Source organism: Marmota marmota, unplaced genomic scaffold, assembly GCF_001458135.2.
Source record: "Marmota marmota marmota unplaced genomic scaffold, marMar, whole genome shotgun sequence".
Lineage (NCBI taxonomy): Eukaryota > Metazoa > Chordata > Mammalia > Rodentia > Sciuridae > Marmota > Marmota marmota.
Genome location: NW_026000037.1, coordinates 61,443,645 through 61,458,690, shown reverse-complemented (window position 1 = coordinate 61,458,690; position 15,046 = coordinate 61,443,645). Strand labels below are relative to the sequence as shown.

General features: G+C 38.4%; 1 long non-coding RNA gene across 1 annotated transcript in view; it reads right to left on the bottom strand.

Annotated features, from left to right (window-relative positions):
• Positions 1 to 15,046, bottom strand: part of LOC125619433 — a 65,393-nt gene that overhangs the window by 14,952 nt on the left and 35,395 nt on the right. The window contains exon 2 of the long non-coding RNA XR_007350995.1: positions 7,944 to 8,130. This is a non-coding gene — a long non-coding RNA (uncharacterized LOC125619433). The remainder of the gene's footprint in view (positions 1 to 7,943; positions 8,131 to 15,046) is intronic.

Sequence of the window (15,046 nt, the reverse complement as noted above, 5' to 3'; positions counted from 1 at the left end):
CGAGGATGTGGGGAAAAGGGTACACTTGTACACTGCTGGTGGCACTGCAAATTGGTGAGGCCAATTTGGAAAGCAGTATGGAGATTCCTGGGAAAGCTGGGAATGGATCCACCATTTGACCCAGCTATCGCCCTTCTCGGACTATTCCCTGAGGATCTTAAAAGAGCGTACTATAGGGATACTGCCACATCAATGATCATAGCAGCACAATTCACAATAGCTAGACTGTGGAACCAACCTAGATGCCCTTCAATAGATGAATGGATAAAAAAAAATGTGGCATTTATACACAATGGAGTATTATGCAGCACTAAAAAATGACAAAATCATGGAATTTTCAGGAAAATGGATGGCATTAGAGCAGATTATGCTAAGGGAAGCTAGCCAATCCTTAAAAAACAAATGCCAAATGTCTTCCTTGATATAAGATTGTCTTTATTTAACCTGAATCAGAGTTTTTCCAAGTGCAAAGTATGTTCACTGAAGATGACTATTGAAAATGGTTACAGGCAAGTGTTTAGCTTTATAGTGCTTAAGAAGTGTTTTACACTTGATAGAAATAATAGACTGCCCAAAAAGCTTAAAAGGAAAAACTGTGAAATGAATTGCAAATAGGGGTTTCAATGTTCTAATATATTCCTGGGAATCATTAAGTCCATGTACGTATAGGACTGTGCACATGCTCAGGAATGACCTGAGAAGACTCTAACCTTTTATACCTAGCTACCATCAAGATCTATAGAAGCAGGAAGTGAAGGCTAAGGCAGAGTTTGTCAACTGCCTACCTTAGTGTTGAAGATGTGCTCACAAATATACTTAGAGTCTCTTAGCAAAGATTGTAAAACTTGTTGTAATTAGCTGACCACTGAGCTAAACAAGCAGATTTCAACTATCACACATAACAAATAATACAGACTTTAGAGAATTAGTTCAGATGTTACTAAACAGAGAAGAACAACTATAATACATAGTAACATCAACGGGCCTTGGATAGAGGGTAAAATCTGATTTGTAGAGTTGCTACATTATTGTTTTTAAAATGTCCAATATTAAAAAATTTTAAGACATGCAAAAAAAAAGTATGACTATACACAGTAAACAACTACATCAACAAAAATAGAACAAAACAAAATACAAAAACCCCAATCAATAGAAACTTCCTTGAGGAAATGCAGGTTTAGGACTTACTAGGAAAAAAAAAACCTTTTAATCAGGTGTTTTAAATATATTAAATGAACTAAAGAAAGTCACACCCTAAGAACTAAAGAAAAATATAATAATCATGTCTCACTAGATACAGAATATTAATAAAGAAGTAGAAATTATTAAAAGGTACAAAACAGAAATTCCAAGTTCAAAAATACCAACTGAAATGAAAAATTCACTTGAAGTTCTCAAGACCAGATTTGAGCAGACATCAGAAAGAATTAGCAAACCTAAAAGTAAATCAGTGAAGATTATGTAGTGTGAAGAACAGAAAGAAAAGTGAATAGTCTCAGAGACATGTACATGATGAGAGTACCAAATGATGGCAGAGAAAAAGGGTAGCAAGACTATATGAGGAAATAATGGCTAAAAAAATTCTTCCCCTGTAAAACCAGTAGCTAAGGAGGCTGAGGCAGGAGACAAGTTTGAGGCCAGCCTCAGTAATTTAGCAAAGCCTTAAGCAATTTAGCAATTATAACAAAAACAATTGAATTAAAGAATAGAAATCAAAAGAGAGTCAATGAAAACAAAAGTTGTTTCTTGGAAAAGATATTAACCAAGAAAAAATGGAGAATGCTTAAATTAATAAAACCAGGAATTTTGTTCCTCATTTGAGGAAACACTACTACTGACATTAGAGAAATAAAAAGGTTATAAGGGAATACTATGAACAATTATACACTAACAACATAAGTAACCTAGTGAAGTGGATAAATTCCTGGAAAGACAAAAACTAACCAAATGAATTCAAGAATGAATAGAAAATCTGAAGAAACTCATAATAAAGAATAAAATTTAATTAGCAATCCAAAATCTTCCCAAAAAGAAAATCCTGGAACAAAAGGCTTCCCTGGAGAATTCTACCAAATATTAAAGAATAAACACATTTTTTTTACAAACTCTTAGAGAAATAGAGGAATAAAAATGCTTCTCAAAACTCATTTTATGAGCCCAGAAAAACACCACACAAGAAACAGAAACTACAGACCAAAATCCATTATGAATAAAGACACAAAAGTCGGCAAGAAAATGCTAGCAAATTAATTCAGTAACATATAAAAAGGAATGTACATCATGACCAAGTGTGAGTTATACCAGGAATGCAAGGTTGGTTCAATATTAAAAATCAATCAATGTAACACACTATATTAGTAGAAAAAGGTTAAAGCCCATAGGATAATCCCAATACACATACAAAACACATTTGACAAAATCTAACACCCTTCATAATAAAAACACTCAATAATCTAGTAATAGAAGGGAAATTTCTCAAAAATGACAAAATGTATCTACAAAACCCCACAGCTATCAGCATACTTAAGGAAGAAAGATGAAATGTTTTCTCATTTATGTCAATAACACAAAAAGGATGTCCACTATTGCCACTTGCATTTAATATGGAAGGGCAGTTAGGCAAGAAAAGGAATTAAAAGGCATTCAGATTAGAAAGGAAGAAGTACCATCTCTATTTGCAAATGACATGATCTTGTATAGAGAAAATTCCAAGAAATCAATAAAACTGTTATAGTTAATAAACAAGTTCATCAAGGTTATAGAATGCAAGATAACTATGCAAAAAATACTTATTTCCATTTGCCAATAATGAACAATCAAAAAATTAAATGAAGAAAATAATTTAATAATAGCATCAAACAGAATATAATAGTTAGAAATATATTTTTTAAAATGAATCAAGACTTAAACACTGTAAGATATCATTGAAAAAAATTAAATAAGACCTAAAAAATTGAATCCACATTCATGGATTTGAACAATGTTGGAAACACAATACTCCCCATTTGATCCATAGATTCAATGCAATCTCTATTAAAATTCTAGCTGCCATTTTTTGGCATAAATTTAGAAACTGATCCTAAAATTCACATGGAAATGCAGGAGACCCAGGATAGCCAAAACAATCACAAAAAAAGAACAAAATCAAGGTATCACAATTCCTGACTTCCAAATTTACCAGCAATCAAGACTGTATAATAATGGCATAAGGATAGACAAAGCTCAAGGCCTAGAATTGAGAGTCCAGAATATACTTATGGACTTAAACTTTATGCACATGCAAAAAGAAAAAAAGAAAAAGAAAACAGTTGAACTCTGTCTCATACCATATATAAATATTAAAATGGATTAAACACCTAAATGGAAGAGTAAAAATCTATAACATTCTTAGAACAAAAAACAGGTATAATTCTTCATGACCTTGGATTAGACAATAGTTTCTTATATATGACACTTCAGATACAAGCAACAAAAGAAAAGAATAGGTCAATTTTGACTTAAAATTAAAAATTTTCTGCTTCAAAGGCAATGAGCACTTGAAAAGATACTCAAACATCATTAGTCACTAGGGAAATACAAACCCAAACCACCATGAGATACCACTTCATATCTTCTAGAACAGCCATAATTAAAACCCAGACAAAAGCAAATATGAGAGAGGATGTGGGGAATTGTAACCCTCCTACATTACTAATGAGGATGAAATCGTGTTGCTACTGTGGGAAACAGTTGGCAATTTCAAAAAGTTAAATATAGAGTTACCATTTGACTCATCAATTCCATTCTTAAGTGTATACTCAAGAAACTTATAAAAATGTTTATATAAAAATATGTACACAAATGTTCTAAGCAGCATCTTTCATAACAATCAAAAAAGTAGAAAAATCCCAAATATTCAACTAATGAATGAATAAACAAAATGTGGTATATCCATATAATGGAATATTACTCAGTTCTAAAAAGAATGAACTATTAATATGTGGTATAATTTGAATGAATCTTGAAAATGTTATTCTAAGTGAAATGTCAGCCAATAAATACCACATTTCTGTAATTCTATGCACATAAAATAAATTTGTTATGGTAGGAATAGAAAATTAATATGACTACTTAAGCCAGAGTGCTCACTATGGGACTACAATTGAGGAAAATTAATTTTGTAGTGGTACACACTCTCTTCAGATAATTTCAAATTTGCACTTACATTTGATACAAATCAAGATTAAAATACGGCACGCTTCCCATCACAAGAACATAGCAGCAGCCATTGGTATGGCTGCCGGCAGCCAAGGCTCCCAGAATTTAGCTCTGACCTATAGCCTGAGAATGGCTCTGGCTAACATAAATAAGTTTAGTTTCCCACTTTGTCTATACTACGTATCAATCATTTAACCAACACATTTTTCAATGTCTTCTAGTAAGGCCTAGCATATTCTGTCAGATCCTAGGGAGATTCAAAATTAATAAGGCACCTGGCTTCGAGGAAACTATAATAGTGGTAGAGATGGATATAGATTTCCCATCACATGACAAAGGCCAACCATTACAATTTCAGCAGATATTTCCTTTGAGACCCTATAATAGCAATGTCAGGAAAACTATGTATGCCTGAAAATTATGCTTTCTGATTGAGCCTTAGCCTTAAATGTGTGAATTGTGGACAATTCCTTAATTCCCATTGAGAAACATCTGGAAGGAGGAAGAAAGATATGGGGAAGTAAAGGTGGTGGGGGTCGGGGGTACAACTTAAACAGGCACTTTCACAAGGGCAATCAGAATGTAACCCTGACTTTGATTCTTATAGGTTGTAGAACTTGGAGCAATTCATGAATCCATGGTTCAGTTTCTTCATCTGTAAAATGGGAATAAATAAGCCATTAAGGAAAACAGTGCCGCAGTCCGGCTGCAGCAAACTAGCCGGGGGGTGACAAACAACTTGTGTACATTGATACAGTAGGAGTGGAAGCCGTTTATTGCAGGACAGGAGCGGTATTTATACATTCCACACAGCTTATCTAATTAGCGTAAACTAGATACATCAGTCAACCAATAAGAAATCTCCACACTTAATGGCTCACTGGCATTACTTCACAAACCACTCCCTCTGGCATTTTGCCAGGCACCATCCAGACTTGTTTACAGACTCTAACAATTCTCTGGCAAAAATGCCAGGCGCCATCCTGACTTGTTTACAGACTCTAACAAAACAGTATGAAATTTTCTCAGAAAACTAAAAATAGAACTACCCTTGCCATCCACAATCTCCCTATGGATGTATACACAAAGGAAGTGAAATCAAAATATCAAGGGATATCTAAAAAACACATCACAAGAAACAGAAACTATAGACCAAAATTCATTATGAGTATAGACACAAAAGTCCTCAGGAAAACATGAGAAAATTAATTCAGTAACATATAGAACTTTCATATCTGCTGTGGCTTTATTCATTGGATGACTGGTTAAAGAAAATGTGTCATTCGAACCCATGGAATACTATACAGCTGTGAAAGGGGGAAAATCCTGATGTGTAAAACAACATGGATGAATCTGGAAGACATGATGCTGAGTGAAGTAATCCAGGCACCGAAAGAAAAAGATCACATGATCGCACTTCCATGTGGACGCTAATAGAATGATAGTTGCCTGAGGTTGGAGCAGTGAAGGGGTTATTGATCCAAGATCCCAAGTTTCGAATAGGCAGAAGGAATAAGTTTTGAGGTTTAATGTACAATGAGGTCAATCTATAGTCCATAATAATATGTTCTATATCTCAAAATAACTAAGTAAATTTCAAATGTTTCACCATAAAAAAAATCACAAGTAAGCAAGGTGATGGATATATCAATTAGCGCTTGATTTAATCATTTTGTACTGTGTATGTATATCAGAACATCACATTGTACCTCATATAATTATGACTCATCAATTAATATTAATTTTAATGAATAGTACCTACTAATACTACCTAATTTGTGTGATTACTGTGGAGATTAAAAAAATAAACAGGAAGTGTTTAGCAGAGTGCCTGTTATAATCTCATAAGTAGTCAAACCCTTTAGATCCCTCCTTTCCCAATTCCGGAAGCATTCTGATGAGCTAAAATTTTTCATGAGGCCTCTTACATGAAGTAAAAAAAACTTCAGGCCTTTTAGAAATTTTTAATGTAGAGGGTTTTGTGTTTTTTCTGTAGAAGTCTGGAATGGATTTAAAACTGAAACTCTAAATATTTTGCTGTTTCTAGAATCCTAAACATTTAATCTTATCAATATTGCCAATTAAGCCAAACACCAATGAAGCCATCAAATCTGCCCTGCTGCTCATCTTTCACTCTCTTCTTTATTTAATGTATACTTTTAGAATAATGATGTTGACTTCAAAACCGTGATTCTGAGTGGACCAAGGCTAACAGATACTGATAAAATAATGCAAACATCATTAGTATTGGGGCTGAAGCTTCCTTCCTACACAATGCTGGGAGGTTAATACTTTCTGTGCTTCTAGCCAGTATGAATATTTATTGGCATATAAAGTCAGGTTGAATAACATGGAATGAAAATAACATAACACAGACTTTCCCCATGACCCACCCCTTCTCTTTTTTATATATATATTTATTCCAGAGACTCCCATTGAGGAAAAAATTTAACATAAAGGGAGCCTTTGAAATATGAGTTAGTTGACAGAGTGTACTCTAATTCTAAATAGATTATTACATTTTAAGAACAATCCTGGTTAAGCACATCTTGATCATCTCATTTATAACATTTTCCCTTGGTTTTTGTCTTATTAACCCTAGTACTTGTATACGTAGCTCTTTTACAACAACTTCAGGTTTTATTTTACCATTCAGGAGACAAATTTGACCACCTTTCATGTTCTTCAAATTAAAATTTCTTGATTCCTCATTCATCAGAATAACAAGAATCCAGGATCTTTTTAAGATTATCTTTCTCCATTATCTAAGTGTCCGTGTATTCCCTCATTCTAGAGAGGCCCGGGTGTGCTTGAGAGCAAATTAGAGAACCCGGCCACAAGATGTCCTGGTTTGCAAATGACTTGTTGCTGGCCCTCGATGCTCTGAGGCATTTTTGGCTGTACAGTGGTCCTCTTTCTGGTTCAGCTTTGTGCGCAGACCTTATCTGTGCTTATGAATACAATGAAAGTTGGTTCAAATATAATGAATATTGATATTGGCATTGCTCTTAGAGTCTCAGGGTGACAGCTGTTATTCTGAAAGCAGGTCCACATTGTTCCGGAGCCAACACTTCTCTAAGTCAATCTAGGTATTGCTGCTGAGCCAGCCTCACTATTTTCCCTAGTGAGGAATTCCCTTTTGGATGATCTTTACTTTTCTTTATTTCGAGTCCAGCAAAGGCATCTAAAGATGTTAAACCTCCAAAGGGTCTTGTGGGAGTAGTGGGGTTGGCAGCCACTGGTTCTTCCCAGAAGGATTCTTCATGTCTATGAAAATTTCCTCATTTTCCCACATTAATCAGACCTACACACTAAGTTGTTATTTGGAGGGCTGCTCTTGTCAATTCACAGAAAGGGCCCATTACTCTTTGCCCAGGGCAACCAAGTCCCAGTTGTCTGATACACATAATTGAGAGAGGTCTTTTCAGGGACCCTTCCTGAATGAGTCATGCCACAAAGCCACCACCCACACCCACCAAGACAGCTATGCTGCAGCAGACTTCAGGAGCTCTCTCCTCATGAAAGAAAGGGAAAACACGCAAGGTTCCAACTAGTTGCCACACTATGCAAGGGATTCACAGCCAATATTCAGTGGAGACAAATTTTGGAGTTAACCTGATATCCATTAGATTTAATACTGGTTCTGCCATTTCCGAGTTATATGTGCTCAAGCAAGTAACTTAATTACTCTGAGTGCATCTAACAACTCAGAAAGTATGTAGGGCTTTGAATAATAAAGAACTTACCAACAATAGCTTAAACAAATGAGGGTTTTGTTTTCTTCCATAAGGAGAAGTCAGAAGTCAACAGTCGAGACACTCAGATCCACAGGTCAACGTGGCTGGGCCACGGACTCCGCAGTTCTCTTGGCATTGCTCTTAGAGTCTCAGGGTGACAGTTACAGATCCAGCAGGCACATGGCCTTTCAGGCAGCTGAAAGAAGGAAAGATGGGAAGAAGGAAGTATCCAGGCTTGTTTGGGGAAAGCTGGAGCATCCCAGAAATCCTCAGACAACCTTGGTTTACATCCCAAGGGTCAGACTATGCCATGTGTCCACTCTTGCCTTCCAGAGAGCCTGAGATTCTAAAGCTTCTAGAAAATCTAGATTCTAAAGTATATGGAGACACTGAAAAAAGAATGTGGAAATCGGTGTTGAATAAATCGTCCTACAGTATGCGACATATAGATGAGGACCTGAATAATAGTCACAAAGATGAAGAAAAGTGGGTGTAATGGAATCTATCATGCTCTTCTGAGCAATGGAGAGAGGGCAGTGGTGGGGAGCGCACAGGTCAGGAACCACGTCTTTTCTTTTTAGCAGCCTCCTAAAGGGCCTAATAAACTTCTCAAGACAAAATAGACCAACTGTTGAGAAACATTGGTCCCCAAATGATGTTCAGAGTTGTGATTCTGTGAAAGTATAGTATGATCCCAGACTCCTCTTTAGGGAGCCATGACTTGCAGAATGAAAGGAACTACCTATCAGTCTTTGCTTTTAGCCAAAGTTTTTGCCAAAATGTTTTATTAGAGACTTTTTCCTGTTTTAGTTTCATGCTTTTTTTTTTTTTGCTAGTGACTGAGTCAAACAAAAATTCCATCACTTCATATTAAAAGGCACTTTCATGACATAAACAGGGTCTCGATATAGGACACGCTAACCTCTGAAATCCTATCAGAGGCGTTGGTGAGTGAGCTTGATTTCCATGAGAGCTATTCAGTCAGTCCTTCACAACCCCTTTTACGTGGGGATCCTATTATTTAACAGGCACTTTAAATTGAGACCAGCATCCTGATTCTCAAGCAGCATGGCTTTTATTGGAAGTCTCTGCCACGTTTAAACATCTTTAATACATTTTAAAAATAGAATTGTAAAAGGCAGCAACCAGACTTCAAAGCATAGACATGTTGGCCAGAATTGTGAAGCTGGCGACAATTTTCACTGGTTGTAAACCTTGTGGAGCCTCTTTCAATCCCCCAAACAATTGCTGAGGAAGGGGTTCGGCACACATTCCTCTTGAGTGTCCCCTGGACGGGTCTGAAGTGTCCAGGTGGTGGAGGAGTGAGAACCAGCACACTGCAGGGCAGACATAGAAAGCACCACCAACCAGAGCCACAGGGCCATGAGCAGAGCCAAAAGAAACCAGGCCAAACCAAAAACAAATGAGGACTTGGAAAAGGGTTGGCCACCCTCTCTGAGTTTTGGTCCATTGCATCTCTCCTCTCTCGCCCAGGTCTTCCTTCCCCTGGGGAGACTTCAGATGTCCTCTATTCCCAGTAAACCTGGTTGTCCGCTCACTCTCTCTTTTTTTATTCTTTTTGCCCTCACTGAACTCTGTACAGGCACTTATTATACTTGAGCAAAATTAATTTTTACACTACGGATTCTGTCTCCCACTCCAAGCTGTAGCCTATGAACACCTTGGAAGAAAGAGCTTCATCTTATTCATCTCATGCACACAGCAAATTAAATGAGTATTTAAACAAAGTTGAGTCTCTTGGGAGAAGCTAAGCAGCAGGATCTGGTTCAAAGGAATTATGAAGAAGGATTTTTTTGGTTTCCTTACTCTGAGGCAGTGGTTCACAAATTGTGATCCCTAAACCAATAGCATTAGCATCGCTGGGGAAATCGTAGGAAATGCACATTCTTGGGCCTGGCCACAGGCCTGCAGGGTAAGTGGGCAAGCTTGAGAACCAGGAGAGCAGATGGTGTTGCTCCAGTACAAAAAGCCTGGCAGACTGGGGACCCAGGAAGAGTTGACATTTCAGCTAAGTTGGAATACATGATATCCCAGTTGGAAGGCAGTCAGGCTGGAAGGAATTTGGGCAATCTGTGTTTTCACAAGCCTTCCAGGTGGTTCTGATGCACACTAAGTTTCAAGAATCATAATTTAATCTTTCCAAACCACAGTTTCCTCATCTGAAAAATAAAGCTAATCATAGCAACCTCGAAGAGCTGATCCAGATATGTAATTAGATAAAATATGTATCTTTTAATCCAGAGCCTCATACACATTAATCACTCAGTGACATTATTGAAGGGTGAACATATTCTGGTTTGCTTTGCTTTGCTGGATTAGTGACTTTGCAAAAGCATTTCCATTATTGGCCTCATCCTGTGTGCATTTGGGTTATTCATACAACAGATTCCTTTGGTTCATCTGAGTTCCCAAGTTCTCCCAGCTAAGCCCTATCCTTTTCAGAATCCTTGTAATTAAGCCAGAGCCAAGCATGAATCCTGGGATCTTGCTGACTCCATTGGTCTTGGCCTTGGTCTTGGCCTTCACACCATAGGGCCCATGGCTTTCACTCTTTATGTTGTAGAGGAAACAATCATGTGGACCAGAGCTAGCCTAGCTGGGGAAGGAAAGGGCCTTAAAGAATTGCTGCTCAAAAGAAAGCTAAAGTGGAGAAGGTCCCTCTGCATCCTCTAACAGGACATAGAAGAAATCATATGGCTTTGGAGCCCCAGCATTCAAACGGCCAATTAAATCATTTAAAGTTTTCTAATTGATTTCCTCTTAACTGAGTCACCATAGTTTAAAATTTGTCAACAAACCACATCCCTCCTTCAGGGCAACAGGCAGCCCCCCTACTGCTTTACTTAATTCTTCCAGACGGCTAGTATAGCCACCTCCCCACTCCAGCAAAATCTGGTTTAACTACTCTGTGTTTGCTGCACCAGGCAAGCCTCTAGTCCAAGACAGAAAAATTCCATTTCCAAGTGGCACTTTCAAACAGACTTCACACACACACACACACACACACACACACACAGAGAGAGAGAGAGAGAGAGAGAGAGAGAGAGAGAGAGAGAGAAGCCAGAGCACATTTTCCCCTTTGACTTTAAGCAATAGCAAGTGCAGAATTACAATTTTCCGGGGCTTTTTGCTCAACACAGGGCACACTAGGCAAAGCTTACCAAAGATCCAAAGTACTTCTCTCTGCCCCCAAAGCTGCTACCAACTAACACTCCAGGTGGGTTCTGCTCAGTCACCACAGGGGTGGTTGAAAGCAACCAAGCTCTGGCATTTCAGGCCAATGAAAACCCTGTCCTTTCACTCTCAAATAAATAACGCTTTGAAAATTATTGCTATTACTGTTCTTTTAATAAGTCCGCATTGCCTCAGTGTCCCCCCCCCTCCCACCGATTCCCATTTGTTTTCCTGTGGGAGCCAGGTCTTTGAAGCTGGTGTCTCCCCTGAGCAGAGTGAAGATGTAGCACCCTTCTCTGCCTGGCTGACCCTCCCTGGAGGGGCCCAGTGGGAGTGAGTCACCCCTGGTGGGACTTTTCTCATTAGCCCTGCAGGCAGCATGCATTCCAGCCTGCCTGGCCTTGGACTCTAAACAGAGAACCCCAAATATTTTGTGAGGAATAATAAAGGTGGTCAGAACGTGACAGCTAGTTTATTACCACCAGCATCAGTTCTGATGCTGGGAGAAGTGGGGAAGGAGAGACCACTGCCCTCCAATGACCGGAAAGAAAGAAATAGCTTGGGAGAACGCAGTGACTGAGTCTTTGCTCTCCCTATAACTCGACCTTTGCTGGCTGAATAGCCACATTAAAACGAATATTGAAAGCAAGTTTGAAATGGCACAAGGCAAACAAATGAAAGGAGGGCAATAAACGCCAGAATACCATTCTGAGAACAAAATATTCTTATTCAACTTACAACATTTACAAAGAGCCACAGCCCTGGCCTCTAAGGAGATCATAATTAAATATGGGAAATAACACAGATAACAACAAAAAACACAAACACACAATGAACAATGGGAAATATAAACAAAAGTACCATAGGAACGTAAAGAAAACTTCTACCTGGTATCCCTGTGGCGAGAATTCCTGGAGAGGTATCTGAATGGACTTTGGGAGCAGAGTGTTGTACTTCAAGAAAGAAAATTTGGGAGAACCTGTTTGGTTGCCTCCCCAGAGTATCTGCCCTCCCAATTCACTTCTCCTTTCCTGGAAGAGTCAACCTCCCAGTTTAGAGGCTGCCAATGCCCCATATTCATCTTTCAGCCTTCCTCGAAAAAAGAATGTGGTCCTCTGAGCCAGGCATGGTGGTGTACACCTGTAATCCCAGCAGCTCAGGAGGCTGGGGCAGGAGAATTGCAAGTTTAAGGCTAGCCTCCACAACTTAGCAATACCATGTCTCAAAAATAAAAAGAATTGAGTATATAGTTCAGAGGGAGAGCACTCTGGATCTGATCCTCAGTACCGCACACCCACTACCCCACCACGCACACACATACAAAATGTGATCTTCTAATTCAGTGCTGGTCAATGGTATGCAGGGAGAGCTTCCCAGAAACATTCGGAAAGGGTTTCCTTCCTGATTTGGAGACAGGGCCTGGGGGGTCATGGAGCAGGGAAGAGGTGGACAAAAACTGCTTTTTCCTGGCTTGAAAACGATTAACCAAGGATGTGAAACTTGGAGTTATGGCTACCATCTTGGTGTCTGAGAGAAAGCAGGAGAATCAGAGAGAAATCAGTTTTCATTCCAGAGTTTACAAGCAGTCATGGGACTCCTGTGACCTGTACCTGAACACAACCTCAGTCTCACACAAAGATTAGGGAAACACAGCTGGGCAGGGTGGCACATGCCAGTAATTCCAGTGGCTCCAGAAGCTGAGGGAGGAAGATCACAAGTTCAAAGTCAACCTCAGAAATTTAGCAAGGGCCTAAGCTGCTTAGCAAGACCCTGTCTCTAAAAATTAAAAAATTAAATTTAAAGGGCTGGGGATATGGCTCAGTGATAAAGCATCTCTGGGTTAAATCCCTGGTACCATAAAGAAAAAAAAAAAATAAGGATTTCCATTCAGACAGGAGAAACAGAATAAGCAGACATTCACTAAGACCAAGTAGGTGTGCTTATTTTAGTAGATGTTTATAGTGTACAGAGAATTCTACCATGAAGTAATCTGGGAAGTTGGGACCAAGTTCCAGAAGAACTCAGGACCAGGATACAGAGCATGAATTTATCCTGAAGGCAACAGTGGAGAGACAATGAAGCCATTTGAACATGTTGCTGCCCTTATCAGAGTGGTGTCATAGAAAAAGCCAATAATATGGCAGAGATGCAGAGGAAGGATTAGACTGGAGAGAGAGACGGGAAGTGAGGAAGACACGTGAGGCTTTTGTTGCAAATTACCTATTTCAGGGAATCAAGCATGTCTTCACATTATACTCCCCTGGGGAGATTTTAAAAATTCTTAAGTCCAGGTTCCTCACTCAAGCTACTGATTCAGTTGGTCTGGCATGGGTAGCTAAAATGGATTTGATTCCTTTTTTTTTTTTCCCCCTAAAGTGAGCCACATGATCTCTGATGTAACATGCAGCCATTGCTGAAACCCCTGATGCAGTTGACTTGGGGCTGTGGCAAAGAAAAGAAGGGACAGATGTGGGAAAGATCATGGAAGCTGAGCAGGCAGCACGTGGTGGCTAATGGATGGAAGGGGCAAAGGAGGCGAGAGAGTCAGTGATCTCAAAAGCCTCTTCCAAGACAAGTGGCAGGGCCGCTCACAGAAATGGAGAAGTCAGGAGGAGGAAAAAGTTTAAGGAAGAAAATTTAAATTGGGGGAATATGGAGTTGAAGTGCTGCAACAAGCTCCAGACTCTAAACTAAGCATTTAAAACGACAGGCTGGGGAATCTCTTATATCGGGGGATCGCTGATCTTCATGCAATGCTTCTTCAACAAGGAGGGGATATAGGAAGACAAAAAGAGGAAGACCAACTGTAAAATCTGGAAGAAAACTAAGGAGAAAGAAGAAAGGAAGAAGGAGTCAGTCTGAGGAGTTAAAATCGTATTCCCAATTTACTTAGACTAATAAACAGTTATTTGGTGGAGATGAGATATCAGGCTGGTATTATAGCAATTAACAGAGGAAAGCTCTCCTACCCAGTGTTAAGGCTAAAGGCCATACCAGCCTCCACAACTTAATGAGACCATGTCTCAAAAATAAAAAGGGCTGGGGATATAACTTAGTGATAGAGCACCCCTGGGTCTAATCCCAGGGTAAGGCCGAACTGTCACCTGAAGCCATTTGTTCTCCACATCTGATACAGTATAAATAAAAATACAACCTTGAACATTGAATTTGATGTTAAACTGTTAAAAACCATTGAACAAAGTTCATAACTGCTATTCTTGAATAAATTTCATGCTTTTGAAGAAAAATTAGAAATATTCATATGACCCAAATATTCATATGACCCAAATCTCAATCATCTGCTTTTCAGTCATGAAAAGCGGATGATTGAGATTTGGGAAAGTAACACTTCCCCCTCATAAAAAATGTAAACAGATATAAACATATAAAACTCTCCCCTCACATTTGTATCAGCTTTCTTTGTGAAGAATTGGACAAACAAAAATTCCAGACTTCTCCAGTTGGTTCTGATAGTAAATGTGGTACATTTAGAACTATTGAGAAATAGTATGATTGTGCAGATTATTGTTATTTAATACATTTACATCTATACATCACTTGTTAATATTTATAAAATAAGATACTTAATATTGATTCCGTTAATAATGACTTACATCACTGCCGTGCATAGAGAGCCAAGATTTTCTTTTGTAAAATCCTCGTTGACCCTGTATTCCTATACACCAGGCTGATTTCAAGGAAGTAGAATGAACCTACTCCTTAAGGTTGTATGGAAATTGTTTTTATTATTTTTTCTTTCTCTTAGCCAACCATATAAGAGGCATAAAAAGTTATTAACCAAGTTTGTGGAATAAAAGAGAATCAGTATCATATTTTTCAAAATAGTTTCAGGTAGTATTTCTATTGGAATTAAAAGAAAAGAAACTGATAAAGTTATTAAATACTTTTATACTTAA